The sequence below is a fragment of the Herpailurus yagouaroundi genome, unplaced genomic scaffold (assembly GCF_014898765.1).
Source record: "Herpailurus yagouaroundi ecotype Mexico unplaced genomic scaffold, PumYag 164, whole genome shotgun sequence".
In the NCBI taxonomy this organism is placed as follows: Eukaryota; Metazoa; Chordata; class Mammalia; order Carnivora; family Felidae; genus Herpailurus; species Herpailurus yagouaroundi.
In genome coordinates this window covers 26,165,554-26,185,907 of record NW_024412405.1, presented here as the reverse complement: position 1 = coordinate 26,185,907, position 20,354 = coordinate 26,165,554, and the positions used below count along the sequence as shown (strand labels likewise).

Genomic DNA, 20,354 nt, shown 5'->3' with positions numbered 1-20,354 from the left:
ATGTTAGAAACGAGGCCATTTGCTTGTTAACTAAGATTTAAGTACTAACTTATATGACAAGCAATGTGCTAAAAACTTTTTGTGTAATATCTTATTTCATGTCCTTACTATGTCTGTGAAGATGGCATAAATGCTTACTACCTGTGATCTTGGTTAAGACATTTAACATCAAGCCTCAATCTGCACACAGGATCCTGGGGATAGTAAATATGGAATATTCATCAATCTCTATGTGAGTAAGGATTGTGTATTCCTAAAAACCCCCATGTTAAGGATGATGTTTGATGCATGGGAGGTACCCCCAGCCCCCCTTTTTTTGGTGGGGGATTAATGAATGAAAAGTCACACTGCTCGCATGATTTGAAGCAGTTATATCTGACTTCAGAGGCTGGGCTTTGAATCATATTGCATTCCCTTATTTTTTCTTTTTGTCAAAATGTCTTGCTTTGCATTTTATTCATTGTGTTGGGTTTTTCAATAGTGCTTCTCCCACCCAAGTCGTTTGTTTGAAAACTTCATAGAATTAGAATATTTTTCATTGCAAGCAACAGAAACCTAATTAAAATAAACTTAAAAGAGGAATTTCAGGGATATTGGGGTTTAGCAATCCAAGGATAAGAGCATGCCGGGACCTCAGGAAAAACTGGAAGCAGAGTCAGCACTTTCTGATCCATTGATCTCTACCTCTCTTTGCATTTCTATATTCTCTCTCTCTCGTCTGCATTTTGTCATTTTAAGCTTTGCTGTTCCCAAAGCAGTGTACATTTTCACCACCCAAACTCTGTATGTTGTAGCTTCAGCAATTACAAAGAAACGGTGTGCTGTGGTTACATTTCCAAGAAGAACTGAGTGGTTGGGTGAGGTGCCTACCTCTGGGGATACATCAAGAGGAAGGGGACAGGGTCAACTTGGCTAGACTCTAATTCCCAGTTTTCAATCAAACGCTAATTTAGCTGTTGCTATACGTTGTGTGTGTGATTAAAGTTTGCAATTAGTTGACTTTAAGTAAGGGATATTATTGGGTGGACCTGAGGTAGTTCACTTGCAGGCCATCAGTGATCTCCTCAAGATCTACTCCCATGACCACAATGTGCTTTTAGACCTAAAGCCAAACTCCATTTCCAGCAGACCCCAAATGATGCAGTATAAACTTTAACCCATGAAACTCATTGTTATACAATAAATTTTCCAATTTGTAGTGACAGAAATCTGGAAAATACATGTGTGAACAGATTCTAAGGATATGAATGAGATCATGGTGGAGAGAGCAAACAGTTGGATGAGGTTGAATTTTTTGATATGGATTCACTGAGCAGAGATGCTGGATTCCATATTTTAGCTTGAGGAATTAGAAAATGGCTCCTGGTCCAAAGGACATACTTATCACTGAAACTGAGAAAAATACTTGTGAGTAGGGTCTTAAAATCCCTGAAAAGCCCTGTGGTTATTCTTGTCTATAAATCGTAAATTAACAGTGGGAACTGCTCCCATTTAACGGGTTCCTAAAAACAATGGAGATAACGTAATCTCAGAATTGTACAAGCCAGATGGTGACATTTAATCAAAAAAGATGAGGTGGATATGTTTAACTTAATAGACAGTGGAGTCAAAGCAGTGAGAATATCTGACTCATAGAGAGGTATTGCAGTGGTTAGTTGAATATGGTGACCTTAAAAGGAAATAAAAGGAAAGGCTGCTAACTGCTTACTTAAACTACATAAGCAGAAGAGTTTTAGATCAGGTGCGCAGAAGTCCATCTTGAATCAGTGAAACACTGAGTCATGGCACCTCAGTCAACTCCCAGACTTGAGCCAGTTTATGGACCTAAAACTCTACTTGAGGAAAGACCCTGCGATATTGCCAAAGTGTTTGTTGTTAATCTTTCTCCAAAAGCACTTACCAGAATGGCAGTACTGGAGAAAGGGAAATGATACTTTTGCCAATTGCTGGACACTGTCTTTGAACTAAAATTAATTCCTGGCAACACACACTGTGTCCATCATTCAGAATAGCGGCTTACGGAGGTCAGATGATCAATGGAATTTTTAGCTCAGATCCATCTTGGAGTCAGTCCAGTTGTCTACTAAACATATACTGTGGTTATTTCCTCAGTTCCAAACTGTATAATTGCAATAGACATACTCAGTAACTGGCAGAATTTCCATCTTCGTTTCCAAACTATGGAGTGATATCTGTTATGGTGGGAAAGACCAAGTGGAAGCTACTAGAAATGCTTTACCTAGGGAAAAAAAGTAGAGCTCCATTCCACGGGATTGCGGGGACTGCCCTCATCAAGGAGTTGAAGGAAGTGATGTGGAAATTCCTACCATCCACAATTTACTTATTTGACCAGTGCAGAAAACAGATCTTGGAGAATGACAGTAGGTTATCATAGGCTTAACAAGGTCATAGACCCCAGCTGCAACTGCTGTTCCACATGTGGAAGATTTTATTGCTTGAGCACATCAGCATATCCCTACAACTTGTATACAGCTATCAATCTGGCAAGTGCTATTTTCTGAATATCTATTAGTGAGGACCACCAAATGTACTGCTTTCAGCTGGCGTAGCAAGCAGTGCCATTACCTTCACTGTCCTTGACAGGTGTCTCAACTCTCCAGCCCTAAGTCATAATTTACCTCATGGGTTACCTTGATTGCCTTTCTCTTGCACAAGATATTATGCTGGCCCATTCTATTGATATTCTGCTGATTGGTTTATCTATTTTGAGAGACAGTGCAAGTTGGGGGGAACAGAGAGAGAGGGAGAAAGAGTGGGAACCCCAAGCAGGCTCCGCACTGCCATCGCAGAGCCCAACGTGGGACTCCAACTCATGACACTGTGAGATCATGACTGGAGCCAAAACCAAGAGTATAATGCTTAAATGACGGAACCACCCAGGTGTCCCAGTTTATATTTACATATTAAATAATATATCAAGTATAGTGTGTGTCAGACAGTGAGAAATAAATCTAACAAAAATTCGGGGCCCTCTCATCTTAGGTATATTTTTAAGGGTCCATTGGTGTGGGAATATTGAAATATCCCCACCAAGGTGAATAAGTAGCTGCTTCTGGCCTTTCCTACCACAAAAAAAAAAAAAAAAAAAAGTGCAAAACCTAACAGGCCTGCATGGAATATGGAAGCAAATTCAGGGTTTTTGTTTGTTTCTTTTCTTTTCTTTTCTTTTTTTCTTTTTCTTTTCTTTCTTTTTTTTTTTTTTTTAGAGAGAGCCAGCAAGCAAGGAAGAGGCAGTGAGGGAGAGAGAGAAAATACCAAACAAGCTCCACACTGTCGGTGCAGAGCCCAATGTGAGGCTTGAACCCAAAAACTGTGAGATCATGACCTGAGCCAGAACCAAGAGTCAGATGCTTAACCAACTGAGCCACCCAGGTGCCCCTGGAAACATATTCTTAATTTGTCTTATGCTACTTTGAACCATTTACCAAGTGACCAAAACTGTTCAATATGAGTTAGGCCAAGAATAAGAGAAGGTTGTGCAACAGGTCTGGACTGCCATGCAAAACTGCTCTAACACTTGGACCATATAATCCTGTAAATCCAATGATGCTGGAAGTTTAATGCCAGGCAACACTAGGTTAGTTGTAGCATCACCCTGAGATTTTTGGAACGAAGCCTAATAATCCCCTAGAGATAACTACTTTCAATTTGAGAAAGCCCTTTTTACTATGGGCCTTAGTAGAAAGTTCGATGTTTATCCATAATTCTCCAAGTTAGCAGGCAACCTGAGATGCCCCCCATGAAATGGTGATTTCAGCAGATTTTACTAATCAAATGTATGGGATTACTTCTCAGTGCCCAATGAGCATATGAACAAAGTGATCATTGTGGCAGGTATGGAGATTTTGCATAGATGTTGAAACCATGAATCGGGTATTGTCTGAGCCTTCAAGCCATAAATTTGGGCATTCATCGTCCAATGGAAGCAGTATATACAAGATGAGGCTTCTCCAGGCCCTGAAAACATAAGTATGTTGTGTAAAGAAGTGGCTCAAATTCCCTCTGGTCTTCATTCATCTTCCATTACCTTCACTTTTGAAGTCTACACCAATATTTATTCTCATGGAAAGTTTCCTGTGAATAGGAGACTGAAGAAGAAAAATGGTTCTCTTATGGATGGTTCTGCATGACATCCAAGCATCACCTAACATGGATACTTTAAGACTACATTCTAAACATCCCCAAAAGGACAACAGTGAAAGGAAATCCTTCATGAGAGCAGAATTTCTAAGTAATACGCCTGGTTGTTCGTTTTGCCTGTAAAGAGAAATGACCAGAGGCACAAGTCTATAGCAGCTCATTGGCTGTGGTTAATAATTTAGCTAAATGGTCAGGATTTAGAAGGAACATGACTGAGAAAACTGGTGACAAGGAGATTTGGGGAAGAGGCACATGCATAGATTATTATAAATGGTAAAAGGATGTAAAGATACTTGTCTCCTATATGACTGCTCCTGAAATGGTGACCTCAGTAGATTTTTAAAATCAAGTAGGTGGGGTACCTGGGTGGCTCAGTCTGTTTAGCGTTCGACTTTGGCTTAGGTCATGATCTCATGGTTCATGAGTTCGAGCCCTGTGTCAGGCTCTGTGCTGACAGCTTAGAGCCTGGACCCTGCCTCGAATTCTGTCTCCATCTCTCTCTGCCCCTCCCCACTTGCTCTCTCTCTCTCTCTCTCTCTCTCTCTCTCTCTCTCTCTTTCTCAAAAATAAATAATAATAAAACATTTAAAAAATTAAAAAATAAATAAAATCAAGTGGATAAAAGTACCTATTCTTTGAATATAAGTCAACCTCTTTCCCTAGCCCCCTGTCATTGCCCACTGGGCTCATGAGCCGATTGACCATGGTGGCAGGGATGGAGGTTTCACATAGTCTTAATAAGAATTATTAACAGAATTATACTCAAGTCGGGTCTGACTACAACTACTGCTGATTGTCTACTGTGCCAGAAGTAGAGAATAAAACTAGGCACGCTAGAATACATCTGGATCCCCAAGTTGATCAGCCAGCTACCTGATGGTAGACTGATAACTCTGGACAGCTTCTATCACAGAAATAGTACTTTATTCGTACTGGAATAGACAGTTACCCTGGATATGATTTACCTGCCCTGAACTCAATACTTCTGTCAAAACTACCACCCATGGACTTTTACCATGCCTTATCCACCTCCAAGGTATTCCACAGAGCATCGCTTCTATTCAAGACATTCACTGGACAGAAAATAAAGTGTGGCATGGGCCCATGCTCCTGAAATCACTGGTCTTATCATGTTTGCATCATCCTGAAGTGAATGGTAAAATAGTCTTCTGAAGACTGTAGTGCCAGATAGGTGGCAATACCTTATAGGACCTATGCAGTGTCCTGCAGGAATCTGTATATGATCTAAATTAGCATCTATTATATGTTGCAATTTCTTCCACAGCTAGCATTCATTGATGCAGGAATTGAAGAATGGAAATTGGAGTGATTCAATTCTGTATTACACAAACATTTGATGTCCTATTCCCATGACCTTAGGTTTTGTTGGTCTAGAGTCCTTAGTTCCAAAGGAAAAGAAAGAATGTATCCACAAGGAGATGAAACAATAATATCACTGAACTGGAAGATGAGGTTGCCTCCTGGCCACGTTGGGCTCTGTGTGCCTCTGAATTAGCAGGATAAGGTGAGAATTACAATGTTACTGTCTGGGCTGACTGATCCAGATTATCAAGGGGGTAATTGGGTTGTTACTGAATAACAGAAGTGAGGAAGAGTATGTCTGATATACAGAACGTTCCCTAGGGTATCTCCTAGTGCTGTCATGTCCTACGATTAAAATCAGGGTTAAAGTACAATTCAGATAGGACTGCTAATGGCCTAGACCCTTGAAGAATGGAACTGGAATTAGAGGAGAAAGTAGTTATAAATTCCTGCTACAACTATGTGATCAGTTGCAGAAATGAGGATTGTAATAGTTATGTGTATTTTTCTTAATATAAATATGTTTATATATATGCACATTTATATACATACACCTGCTAGATATATTTTCTTCTTCCTCTTATCCCCCTGTCATGTAAGAGTTATTTATAATAAACTTTATATCACAGTATATAATTTAAAGCATATCAAAGAAGAAAGTGAGCATTACATCAATACTTTGCATTCTCTCCTAGGGAAAGGATTGGCCTGTTTTCAATTTATGCAAGATACCTGAATCATGTTTTGTAGAAGTATGACTTTGTTATTGTCTTTTTTTGAGAGAAAGAGAGAGAGAGAGAGAGAGAGAGAGAGAGAGCGAGCATGTGTGCACAAGCAGAGAAGGGGCAGAGGGGAAAATCTTCTCCAGAGAGAGAATCTTAAGCAGGCTCCACACTCAGTAAGGAGCCTGATGCAGGGCTCAATCTCATGACTCTGGGATCATGACCTGAGCTGAAATCAAGCATTGGACACTCAACTGATTGAGCCATCCAGGCACCCCATGTTGTCTCTATTTGAGGATTAAGTTTGGTTTCAGGTGTGTATGTGTGCTAAGTTTACAAGGCATGGACTGTGGCTGTCCATTTTAGGTTTTAACTTGCTAGGCTATTGCCTTCAGTTACTCATTCAAACATTAATCTAGGTGTTGTGATGGCATTTTGTAAGTATAATTAAATTCCATAGTCAGTTGACTTTAAGTAAGTGAGATTATTCTAATTCATCTGGGTGAGCCTGGTTCAGTCTTGTTGAAAGACCTTAAGAGTAGAACTGAGGTTTTCTTGAAGAGAAATTCCATGGTGGACAGTAGGTTTAGCTTAAGCCCGAGAGTTCCATCGTGCCCTTTCCTGTAGCCTGCCCTATGGATTTGGGAACTTGTGCCAGCCCTCACAAGCATACGTGTTACATTTTTTAGCATAATCTCTGAAATTGTATGTCCTACTAGTCTATTTCTCTGATCATACTCTGGCCAAAAGGAGACAAAGTTACATTTCATATAATAGATGCTGCAGTGGGAACCAAGACCTAGAAGGGATCAGGGAGCAATTTGAGAAGTTCTGTGAAGGGGGTTGGATGGGGGGTTAGAATGAAGGGGGGTTGAAAAGATGAACCTGGTGAATGGTCTGTATGTTTTTATGACCTTTGTGCTGAACCTGCAATCAACATTTATGATGCTTTATATTGTGTAGAAAATGTTACATGGAAGGCCTGAGTTTTTCACTATTTGCATGTATCTATCTGTTTTTTCTCCTACAAGATTCCCAAATAGTCCACATTATTATTTAATTTAGCAGAGTAAGGATACTAGGTGGAGCTTAAAAATCATCCTTTGATTTACCCTTTCACTCATTCTCATAATCACAGAATTTATAGTTTTTCAACTGATCAGTTAAAATGCAATTGAAATCTCTGTAAATACCTAAGGACATACTCTAGAGAGTTATGTTATTTAAAGAAAAGATATTTAAGTTGTGCCTATATGTCCTTTTAAATCTACACCACCATCTGTATTTTTTTACACTGGGCATTCCAATAGACATTGTAACCATTCATCCATTACTTTCTAAGGTTTTTATTCTCATGTATGCCTTTTTTCTTTTTTCTTTACGCTTGCAGGAGTAAAATTGTTGCTGAATTATCCATTAATTTTTCTTAGCAATTGTACTTCCTTAAAAAACAAGAACAACAATCCTTTGCTAGCTCAAGGCAAAACACAGAGATTGCCATTTTTTTCAAAGCTCCATTACATAATGAATACAGAAAGAAAATTAGGCTTAAAGAAAATTAAAGCAGTATCAAAACAAAGTCTTTGGCAAAAATATTTCTGCAGAAAGTTAATGTGTTCTTCTGAAATGCAAAATGAGTTTGCTGTAGTGATGAAGCTCTTCCTCTCAATTAAACATCAACAAAACAATTAGAATGCATTACTTGTGTTTTAAATATATATCTCTAGGAAGATGACTGGGAAAGACAATGAGGTAAGAAAGGAGGCTGACAGGAAGGGGTGAAATTGAAAAGGAAGAGGAAACCTTTAATTCCTTCCACTTTCTGACTCCTATTTTATAAGATATGGGAGGAAAAAAAGTTCTTGAAATAGTAATATTCAATCTGTGGCAACTCAATGCATAATTCAGTCCATCTCACAATAGACTATCTGATTCACAGGAATCATTTTGAATGTTATCTTCTCAAATAGCAATTTTGCCTTTTGGAAAGCTAATTTCACATAGACTAGGATGCTTTTGCAGGCTGTCAACAATCACAGCAGACAACAAAAGACAAAAAAGAGAGAGTGAGAGGTGGGGGAAGGGAGAGACAAGATAAGAAAGGAAGATAGTTAATTTACAGAGCAGAGGCATTTAGGCCAGTTACTCTGACTTTAATCCATATTTTTTCTCCTTACATACGTTCCATTAACTTGATATACAGTTATGCCTCTCTCATTTGTGGCTTTTAAAAGATTCATGTAAAGCATTTTGAAGTTTATATTTAGATACATAGCAATATTCATACTTTCACATCAATATCTTTCTGGTAAGCGGAACCTAAAAAATATTAGACTTTGAAAAATAAATGACCATGAAACCAGCTATTACTATAGACTTATTTTTATAGAAAAAAAATTAGTAGAAAAATGGTTAGAAATCAGGGAACAGTCAGTGAATTGTAGTAATTCAGTGGCATGGTATGCTCTTACTAAAGTGATTACTGTAAACACTGCAGGAAAATGTCCATGGTAAGGTGAGTGAATCAGTCAGTAGACAAAATAAACCTCCACTGTAATTATTAAAAAAGTCATATGCAGGTGGGAATGACTCTAAGCAGCCATGAAGAACTTAAAACAACTGTTGTGTTTGAAAGTGGAATGGTGGGCGACATTTCAAAAAGTGTATTTTATTAACACATGGAAACAAAAAGGAAGTTTTAACCCATGTGGGTTTTTCAAATTTTTAATTTCTGAAAAGATAATTAGCACTGGCTTGGGATGTTAAGTTTCCAGATCTCTCTCTTCTAGGCTGTACTTCTCTTTTACTTTATTCATATCCTTTCTTTTGGCTTACTTGTCTGTTACTATTTTGATGTTTGATTATATTTATTCTCACACCCTGATCCATTACTTCTCCCAACTCTCATTTTAAAGCATATGTGTCTTTAGGGGTGCCCGGGTGGCTCAGTCAGTTGAGCATCTGACTTTTGATTTTGGCTCAGGTCATGATCCCAGTTAGGATTGAGCTCTGTGTCAGTCCCTGTGCTGAGCGTGGAGCCTGCTTAGGATTCTCTCTCTCTTTCCCTCTCTCTCTCTCTGTCTGTGCCCCCAACTCACACACACACTCTCTCTCTCTCTTTCTCAGAATAAAAATTAAAATAAAGAAAAATGTATGTCTTTAGATCCAGAAAACTGTCAGGGAGGGAAGAAAAAGGACTGAAAGAAGGCTGCTTTGTGCTCTTGAAAGCACAAAATTACATTGAGATGGACCCAGTCCCTTTCCAAAATAAGGTTTTGGTCAAGTAGGGTGAGATAGACCTAAATAACAATCATACACATACTTAGAGTAGAGACGTATGAAGAAAAACTAGGATACAGGGAGTGCATACCACATGCACACACACACAGACACCAGAGGAACATAGTCTGAGTTTGGATTCAGAGGAATGCATCCACAAATAGCTGATACTTAAGATAACTTATAAAAGATATATAGAAATCATCCCAGATGAAAACAAGGAAGTGACTGTTAAAGGCTAAAAGAAAGTTCTTTTGTGGCAGAGATATAAAAAGAGAAGAAATGAGGTCCCTAGTAGCTTGGAAAGTAGGAGAAACTCCAGTACTGTGATTGTGGTTCAGGGCTTAGGAGTAAAGGAAAGTGTAGCATTCTTAGATGAGACGTTTAGGCATGATTTTATATACCATGGTAAGAATTTAGGAGATTTCATTTAAAAGCAAGGAAGGCCACTGAAATATTTTATGCAAGAAAACAAGAGATAAAACTTACATTTTGAAAGGATTGTCTGGATGCTTTGTGGAGAATCATCTGGAAGCAAGAAGCAAGAGTGAATGTTCATAACTAGAAAGCTATTGCAGGAAACAAAGCAAGAAATCTTAGTGGCTTAGACCAGCTGCTGCCATGAAGCTAGACAAGTTTTGTACTGAAGAAATATTTTTGAGATAGAATTCACTTGGGTTTGGTGACTGATAAGTTTGGGTCAAGACAGAAATTTGAACATTTAAAGTTTTGGTTAATACGAATCATGGGAGGAAACTGGGATAAGTGGCAGAAATCTAGAAATAATTTTCTTAAAGGCATTCATGAAGAAGGGGGTTATCATTGCGTGTATCCTAGGTACTTCTGCCTACTTCCTTCTGAAAAGATGTCCCCAAATTAACTTAAAGAGTACTATCAAGTGTGGTTTTACTTTCTGTCCTGCATTTGTAGAGACCAACTGTCCCAAAACAGTGGGTGTCTTCACTGCCTCCTCTTGCCATGGGGACACCTCATAAAAGTCTCCTCATGGGGATGGATGGTCCTTGTTTCTGTGGAGACAGAAAGGGAGTAGGGTGCATCAAGCCTCCATTCCCTCTGTTATTCTGTTTCAGTTAGACTTTGTGAGAATAGTATTCTAGAATGAAAAGTTCTGTTTGGAAGGCTCTGGGAAATCTCAAAATGGAGTTAAAACCAAGAAAGTACTAAGATTCAAGTTCCCGTTAACTTGGACTTTGACTTGCACAGCACAGGAAAAACCTCCCAAACTTCAGCTTTAGGATGGTATATGACACCAGGGAGGCTTTCTTCACAGCACAGACTCTCCTGGTTTCATATCCATTCTTACCTGCACTTTCTCCTCCTCATCTTCCAGTTCTGTGACCTCTGTCCCTCCCTCAATCATAGGACCTCTTTTGTGCTTCCATCTATCCCTTCCTTCAGGCTTCAGATTGGGCTTAGGTTTCAGTCCATGTTAAAATCCAGCAAAACTCCCTTTCTAGCTTTTCTCCTTACATGACAAGAAGTCATGACCTGTTATTTCTCTTACTACAACTCCTACTTGGAAGCATAACCTTAAAAATTAGCAGTTCTCCTTAGAGAAAATGCATGCTACACCATTCTAAATAAAGAATTGTTTTCCCAATTAACATTACCTAGGCTTTTTCCTTTTAAAATTTATTTACTGTCATTTAGTGTTGAGGAGGATTGTGTTGTTTTCTGTCACTTTGGAGTATAAAGACACAAATAATTGAAAACATTTAATGACTGCTTTTTGTTCTTGGGGTCTCATCACTTTATGTGTTTATATTTATATTTTATTTAAAGATTTCCTTAGAAATAAAGAAGACTAGCAAATATTTAATCAGCTAAGTTCTTGACAGTCTTGGATACTATATCAAATATTGTGAAGAATAAAATGTTTTCATTGAATGGAAAATCCTGCTAGACTGACCTGGAGTTATCTGGTGCTGTGGTGGGCTAGATGGTAGACTGGAGGGCACTTAGAGTTAATGAGAGATGAGGAGATGGAAACAGGAATTGTAGTCAGCACATATCATATGTGACTATGAAGAAGAGGAAAGAACAGTTATTGAATCATAAAATCTCAACTTTTAATTTTAAGATAGAAGTCACTAGATAATATAAGAAACATATGAATAAAATTCAAAGGGGGTAAATAAGGACCCACAAACAGAAGATATAAGACCAGAAAAACTAGAAATAAAAGGGTTCAGAGAGAGGCTGACATTTATAGCAAAAATGAAGACTGCCTTTATTAGAGAAGGAACACAGTCTTGACCAAAGCATGTATGAAATTACAGATGGTAGGTCTGCAGAAGTAGGTTTGGATCATTGTGCCAGGAATTGGAATTTTTTTGTTTTATGAACTTTTTTAGTGAAATATGATACAATGCAGATGTTCAGAATGCATAAAATGTTACTTTGTTAAATTTTTTTAATGTTTATTTATTTTTGAGGGTGTAGGATGGGCAGAGAGAGAGGGAGATACAGAATCCAAAGCAGGCTTCAGGCTCTGAGTGTTAGCAGAGTCTGATGCAGGGCTCGAGCTCACCAATAGCAAGATCATGACCTAAGCCAAAGTTGGACAATTAACCCAATGAGCCACCCAGATACCCCTAAAATTTTTAAATGTTGTTACAGATATGTTCAAGAAAACTGATTAGAAAATATATTAGAACATTACAATGAACTGAGTGTTTATGCCCATCACCCCAAATTCATAAATTGAAACTTGATGCCCAGTGTGGTGGGTTTAGGAGGTGGGGCTTATGGAAAGCAATTAGGTCATGAAAGCAAGGCCCTCATGAATGGAATTAGTGCCTTTCTAGAAGAGACTCTAGAAGACTTTTTTGCCCTTTCTGCCATGTGAGCTTATGGTGAAAATATAGCTATCTATGAAGAAACTGGCTCTCAGCAGACATTGAACCTGCAGGTGCCATGATATTGGACTTCCCAGCCTCCAGAACTGTAAGAAATATACATTTGCTATTTATAAGCTATCTAGCTTATAACATTTTTTGTTATAGCAGACCAAACAGACTGATAGATACGAAGGGATTACTGAAAGCCAAGTTGAAAGTGATGACCCCAAATTTTCAGGTTTAATAGGGCATCTGCCTATTTGTGTGAGAGTCTACAGCAGCCCACAACTACTAGAAGAGAGCAAAGTATATTAACTGTTAATGCTACCGCAGGAGTGAGTTTGAGTTGTGCCAACAACTAAAGACACATTTTTCTTTAATACATTTTCCCATATTCTAACACATTTATATTATACAATATACTAATATTACATATTATGACCTTATAAAACAAGGCAAAATCTGCTGGTCAAACATCTGAGACTTAACACTGATAGCATCCTTTTTGCAACCTTTTCATGACTAAGTGTCTACCTTTATGATTTCTCAGCATATGCCTTGCATACTTTTATTATAGGACTCACCATAACATTATGATCTTTTTTTGTTTGCTTCACTTCCTATTAAACAGTACATTTCTTAATGTCAAGAACCTCTTCTTCCTATTTCTTAATCTTAGTAAGTTTTCAAGAAATGCTTGGTCAACAGAAATGAATGAATCTGTGCTCTACAACTGAAATACCTAAATAAAAAATTCTTAAACAATGATATCCTTGTTTCTATATTTAAAACTTACTTATTGCCAAATTTTGACTAAAAATAGTTTAATGTCGTGTTTTTATTATGAAATCTCAATGCAGATGGACATATATTCCGGCGATGAAAAATTTATTCTCTTCTATTTTTTTTATTCCTAAAATTAAGTATAAGCTATTATAAATAATGTAGCAGTTGCTACCATATGATCAGCATCATCTACAATGTAATACCATTATAATAAATATAAAGTAGTGTTTACACATATATATGAATTTACTTTAACCTGGTTATGAAAATGCAAAATACTTTGTCCTAACTCTGACAAGAAGTATATATTTCTATTTTGGGTGTAAATTGTATTATTTCTAGCAAAGCTCTGTCTACTGACTATAACTACATGTAAATAATGTTGACTGATTCACATTCTCTAAAGTTAGTATAGAAGCTCTCTGTATTTTTTCAGACATTAAGGTTCTTTCTGTTTTAAGCCTATGGATGGCACTGATGACTGGGGAATACTGATAAACAGATTCATTTGTTGGAAGTCAGAGGAGATAATGAAGTGAAACAGTCCTCACATTCAAGTGAATTTTAATACAATATGCATTTACCTCTAGCGCTGAGCCCCAATGTGCTTTTACCCTTCCTGCTTCTGTTTTTAAAGCTTTCTATCCAAAAATATTCCTTTAAAGGCAGAGCATTTATTCTATATTTTGAGGAGAATAACCCTTCCTATATATTCTACCTGTTTTAGGGGGTTTCCTAAAATAGAACAATTTTGCCTGCTAGTGATCTATAAGGATCATTTCTCAGAAAAATAATTTTAGGCAGTCAGAAAATGGAAGTTGTACAATCCTTCCCTTAAGCAGACTTCAGAGCTTTACCATTAACAGAAGAAAGGAAAATGCAGCTGCAACCCTCCAGCTAACTGTCACTGTGTTTTAATGTCATGATCTGGAAGTTCAGTAGGGTCATCTGAGAATGGTTCTTGGGCTAATCCTAAGAAATGGCTTAGGGGTGCTGCTGTGGCTGATAGGATATATTCTCTCTGCCAGAGGTTTTGGGGCTGCTTAAAGATGTTAGATAAGAGTATTTTCAGAATGCAGGTTACAAGTAATTTTAATAATTAGAGAATGGAGAGGTGTTTGTGGTAGTCTGTGGGACCTTTAATCATCTTCTCTGAGTATAAACACATGTATATCCAAAAATAGGATTATACATTGAGGGATTTAAATATATATATACATATATATTATGATCTGCAGTATTTTCATTTCTTGCCCATTTTCCTAAAAAGATGCATCTTTTGCTTTCTTATTTTTGTCCTCAATCCACACAACCTTACTATTACCTATAATATTACAAAATAAAGTGTGTGAGGAAAAATCTATTTCAACTTATTTTCAGCTAAGTCAAGCTTTGAAAATAAATTTCAGAATATCTGAGAGTATATCAAATTCTTGAGTATATTAATCAGTTGTCAGATTTAGCAAGCTTTATAAATTCACTTTTTTTTTTACTTGAAACTACAAAAGATGTTACAGGTGATTTTAGTTCTAAAATGGTAAAGTAAGGAGACCGGGCTGGGTTGCCACTGCCACTGCTGCTATGGTGCCAGTGCCTTGAGTCTCATCAAGTCCCATGACAGCCCAGTCAACTTGGGAGCGGACTGGATCCAGCTTCATTCAACATTACTACCAGTGATTTGGTAATGATAGAACACAACTAGGTGCAATTTATATTGACGCATCATGCCTTACATGGGAAGGACAGCAGTTCCGAGGGAAAATTGCCCTTGTTGGAAAGGTGTTTAGCGTTCTGTCCCAGAAAATCCAGCACGGCATCACAGTGCAGGACCATCAGCCACACCAGATAGCTGCAGAATTAACTTGGCTGTGAGCCAGCTCAAGGCTGTTGAAGACCCTATCATGAGGTTCCACCAGACGTTTTTATTAAAGACCATCAAGAGTTCTTGGGTTTGCACCAATGACACGTTCAGGCTTGCCCTGCACAACTTGGGTTCACCCACTCCCAGCCAGGCACTCATGCTGTTTCCTCCTCCCTCCTCTTCCCAATGCTATTCACACTCCTCCAGATGCTCCAAATATCAGACACAAATGAGCAGGGCCGGCTTGGAGCAGTGCAGTCCAAGGTATTGTGCATGATGTTTCAACTTGTTGCATCTGTCAGAGATTTGTATTGTACCAGCACATGCCTTGGAAAAATTTAAGTAATGCAAAAGGTTGTTTGTTTTGTTTTGTTTTGATCTATTTACAAGTTGCTCGGGCAACCCAAAGAAATGAAGGAGAAAACAGTTGCCTCAGGGCCCAGATATTGATTTATTCAGATGTGTCAATGCCTCATTATCCAATCAAACCACAAAATTTTCTTAACATTAAAAAAATAATAAAATGGTAAAGAATAGTGACCTGTAACAAAATTTTAAATATAAGATGATGTGTACGTTTAGTCAAAAGACTTCCTACTACCTAATTGGCAATGGGGGATTAGCATATGAGTTTATTGTTACTGTTTTCTTTTGTGATTTTGCTCAGATTTTAACATACTTTACTAAAGAAAGAAAAAAAAAACCATAAATATTTTGTAAAAGATTTTTTCTCAGAGATTTAGATACTCGGGCCCCTGGGTGGCTCAGTCAGTTAAGCATGCGACTTCTGCTCAGGTCATGTGTTCTCATGGCTCCTGGGTTGGAGCTGGCATGGGGCTGTGTGTTGACAGTGTGGAGCCTTCTTGGGACTCTCTGTCCCTCCCTCACTTGCACTTTCTCTCTCAAAATAAGTAAAAGCTATAATAATAATAATAATAATAATAATAATAATAATGATAATAAATAAATAAAGATTTAGATCCTAAAACATTTACCATGAACCATATTTGAACAAACCAAAATAATCTTATGAAAGAATGGAAGAATGTTTTTTCCAACATCTTTATTTAAAGCCAGGTGCTTGTTCAAATAGTAGCTGCTCCTACTGAAAATAGTTTATTATGAAACAAAAACATACTTTAAAATTATTATGAATGTAACTCTTCTAAAAGAAGAACACCTGGGCCGCTCAATCGGTTAAGTGTCTGACTTCCGCTCAGGTCATGATCTCATGGTTTGTGAGTTCGAGCCCCACATCGGGCTCTGTGCTGACAGCTCAGAGCCTGGAGCCTGCTTCAGATTCTGTGTGTCCCATTCTCTCTGCCCCTCCTCCGCTCATTCTCACTCTCTCTCTCTCTCTCTCTCAAAAATAAACACTAAAAACTTAAAAATAAAAGAATAAGAGTAAGGAAAATTAGTTATTTAAAAAGCTCACAATATATTAGAACTCATGAATTTGACAAAAATTATATGTAATTCTTACAAGAATCCTTCAAATATTATATTTTTAGAAGATTAGGCAGAAAAAAATATAGTTAAATTATTTGCCCATTATCACACAGCTGAAGGATGTGGAGGGCCTGAGATGTCAACCTCCAAAGGTTGAAATTCTGAGTCAGTTCCACCATGAACACATTTTTTCTTGGCCCAAATGGAAACTTTTCTGATTCATTCAGAAATAACACTTTCCAATCAATTAATTTGTGATATAATTTTGTAGAAAACATATAAAAGTACAGTAGGATTATGTCCCCTGTAATCCTAAAATCGCTGTTTTAATGTATTTCCTTATAATCTGTATTCTATGTGGTGTGTTTTGTGTGCATGCATGAATGTGTCTCCATACATATATGAATAGGTAACAACCTCTATATAGTTGAAAATGTATGTTCTTTTTGTGAAAATATATGTTCCTTTTTGTGATATCCTTGAATTATGTTCAAAGTTTAAAAGAAATTTTCAGTGATAGATAATCTGAATTCTCTATAAAGAAAGCTGTTCTTAAGCCTGAACTTTTGTCATTTGAGTTTGGTTGAAAGTGAAGGACAATAATACATCTATCATCAAAGTAGGAAATCAATTCTCTACTTGCAATCATTTTCCTACTTGTTCTTCAGTAAACTGGTTATTATTTATTCCTTTATCCATTTCACCTATTATATAATCATCAGCTTTTTACAAAAAGAACATTTTCCAAACTTTACTAATAATTGCTTTTTAATAACTACACAGGCCCCTCTTCTGAGCACAGTTGGTCATTGGCTTTATCAGAATGATATCTTATATAATAGCTGGTGAACTTGTCTAAAATGAGTTAATATCTCATTTTCCTTCACATGACAAAACTAAATATAGCTATATTGCAAAAAAACCTCTCTGCTCAGACAGAGTATTAATATGAAGAATCAGTATTCTGCATTAAGTACTTACGCTTCAAGGTAAAATTTTAACATTGCTTGCGAACTTTTCCTATGTGCTCTTTGCATTTAAAAGTTATTCTGCATGAAAATATCAAGCATAAATAGACAAGACCAAGTAAATTGTACATTACAACTAAATGCTCTGTAATCTCCATATAGTAAAACTGGAAAGGTCAGAATATCATTTAATGTTTTACAGTTTATATAAAAATAAACTGAATCTTAGCTTCCCACTTGGCCTTGACAGGTAATATGGTGAAAATAAAAGCTTCTAGACTCCTTCTCTTTAAGTCACACTGTAATCTGACATCACCTTCAGTTTCTAATTTACCTTTCAGTTTGCTAACCACTTTCAGAACTACTGGTACATAAAGCTCTTAGTCATACTCTGCCTCTATTATTATCAAACCTGATCTGCATCTCTATTCACTCACCAAAGAAAATCTGTCTTACATATAATAGCAAGGCAGTTAATGAAATAATTGGTTTAAAATGTTGTACTCTAATAGTGTACATTGTAAAGATTTTTGCAGGCACGATAGCTTTTGGAATATCATTTTGGATGTCATTTTTGAAGTGCACTGTTATTTAGAATGAATTGCATGACAAATTTAATGCATTTGGTATTTTTCCATGACATTAGTACTATACATACCTTTTCCTCCCTATTTTTTGGTATTGAAAATTCTTCTTCCTCTCTTCTTAAGTAGAGCAGCAGTCTGACACTGTGAAAAGATTCTGAGTGTTGAATCAGGACAGAGCTGGCTGATGAGAGGCAGCCCATGTCTTATAGCCTCAGTCTCTCACTTCTGAGCAGTTTCTAACACCCATTAAAAGTGCTCACTAGAACATCAAATACATTTATGTAAACTTTTTCCATGCAGCATGTTTTGTTTAATTTAATCTTACTATATGTAGTATTCTATTTCCATATCCTATACCCGAGGGGTGGGGGGGGGGGGAGGTAATTTGCATTATACTTGTGTATCAAGTTGGCAGCTTGAGAGATTTTGCAATTAGGAAAACTTTGGCCTACAATTTTAAGAACTACTAGTGGAGAAAGAAAGGATACTGGAGTCAAGTCTTAATGCTACCAGTTAGTGGTTGTATGTCCTCTGGTAGGTCACTTAACCTTCTAAATTTCAGTTTATTCAGTGTATAAAATAGACATTTTTATAATGCATAATTTATTTAGGTGGATTAAAGTTTGCATAGTTGAAGTGTGTAGTGTTTCTGGGGTGTTAACCAGGCACAGTACACATACAAAAATTATTACCCTTCCTCTCAATTTTGAGGAAACCTAAAATAAGCCAATGTCACAATTGTCTGCTTAGTATATGCAGGTGTATGTGTCTTTATGCAGCTAAAGAGATGCTAGAAACATAGTGGATGCTTAAAAAATGTTATGCTTATTGGTTACACGACTGATAAGTAATTGATACATACCTGGATAGTGACTAAATGTGGGAATTGACGTAGTCCAGCAAGGAAGGAAGCAGTATTTTATGACATACGTTGTTTAGAATTGTTGATATATGATGATGGTAAAACGTACACCCATTTTTATTCTATTTCATTACTGTTTCAAAATTTTCCATGGAGGATATAACCCCCTCCCCTTATTGCATTGCCTTTTTGATACACTGTTGATGGAACTGGTTGGTTTTGGCTGTTGTCTAATCAGTGTTGTTCACTTCCCAGGTCTTTCCAGTTAGTGCTTATTTCTGATGTTGATGTGAATGCTGCTCTGAGGTCAAATATTGTTAATATCATTTGTGGGTACTAAGAAACCAGATATGAAAAGAATTGTAGGGACACTGAGAAATTCAGTTGATTCCCATTCATCCTAAAAAATCTTTTAAGATGCTATATTTCTGATGAGATTGAATGTAATTTTAACTGCATTTATAACTGTAAGTAAGAATCACAGGATTAAAAGAGTGTTATCAAAGGGGCCTTGATTTTTTTTCAAACACAAAGAATAATCCTTACCATGTTTCAACTTTTACCAACATCCAGACTATTAAATGTACTTAAAGGAGAAGATAAAAATGACTTTGATATGCTAGCACAGACCTTTCTTTCTTTCAGTTACTTCAAAGTTGCTGTCTTCCATTTCTACTCCAGAATTCTCAAAGGAATAACCTTGACTCTCTTTGTCTACTTCTGCACCTCCCATTCACTATTCAACCCACTGCAGTCTGGCTTCTGTTCTCAGCACTTAGCTAAAACTGCTATTATTTGGAAGGTCACCAAGGAGTTCCTAATTCCCATATCTAATGAATGTTACTTCATTTGATATTATTGAAACACTATTCCATTTATTTCTATGTTTCCTCTTTCTTATTTTTACTATCTTCTTATGAGCATATTTATATCTTTGGTACATTCTATATATTTGTGTTTTACAGAGTTTCCTAGACCTGTTGCTCTTCTCACTTCACAAACTTTCTTATTATTTCCTTCCACCAACTTGCTTATTCTTGTGGCATCAATGACCTTGTATGTGTTGATTCCCAAACCTATTATTTTAATATCAGAACTTGAAGTTAAGATTTATGTATATAATCATGTTTGCTTTTCCTCACCTCTCCATCTAGAGATCGTACAGGTATGAACAAACTCCAAAATTGAGTAAGTTCTGTCTATATGTAAATAATTCTGTATTTTCTAAGTTTGTACTATTATCCATCTATTTTCCAATCCTAAGAAACTATTGATATTTTTAATTATCTTTCACTTATATTTAATGAATAGTCTGTATTCCTAAGTTGCTTAATTTTCATTTCTATTTCAGCTTCTCAAGGTCAAGCCTTTTCTGTCTGTAATTAGGTATAATTATTATAGAAATAGCCTATCCCACAATACCCATTCTCCAGAGAGTCAACACCAAGTACTATAATGCAAATATTATCATGTCACTTGATAGTAAGTATACAAG

At 36.8% G+C, this 20,354-nt stretch overlaps 1 protein-coding gene and 1 pseudogene across 3 annotated transcripts in view; one reads left to right on the top strand and one right to left on the bottom strand.

Annotated features, from left to right (window-relative positions):
* Nucleotides 1–20,354, bottom strand: part of SLITRK1 (SLIT and NTRK like family member 1) — a 205,981-nt gene that overhangs the window by 547 nt on the left and 185,080 nt on the right. For 2 of the 3 annotated variants that reach the window (XR_005793998.1, XR_005793997.1), the window contains exons 2-3: nucleotides 18,069–18,138; nucleotides 9,313–11,527 (exon numbers count right to left, since the gene is read on the bottom strand). The gene's annotated coding sequence lies outside the window, so the exon portion shown is untranslated. Of the gene's footprint in view, nucleotides 1–9,312; nucleotides 11,528–18,068; nucleotides 18,256–20,354 lie in introns of those variants that run through there. The other variant, XR_005793996.1, reaches the window with a different exon arrangement.
* Nucleotides 13,937–15,697, top strand: LOC121037808 (nuclear transport factor 2-like; annotated as a pseudogene).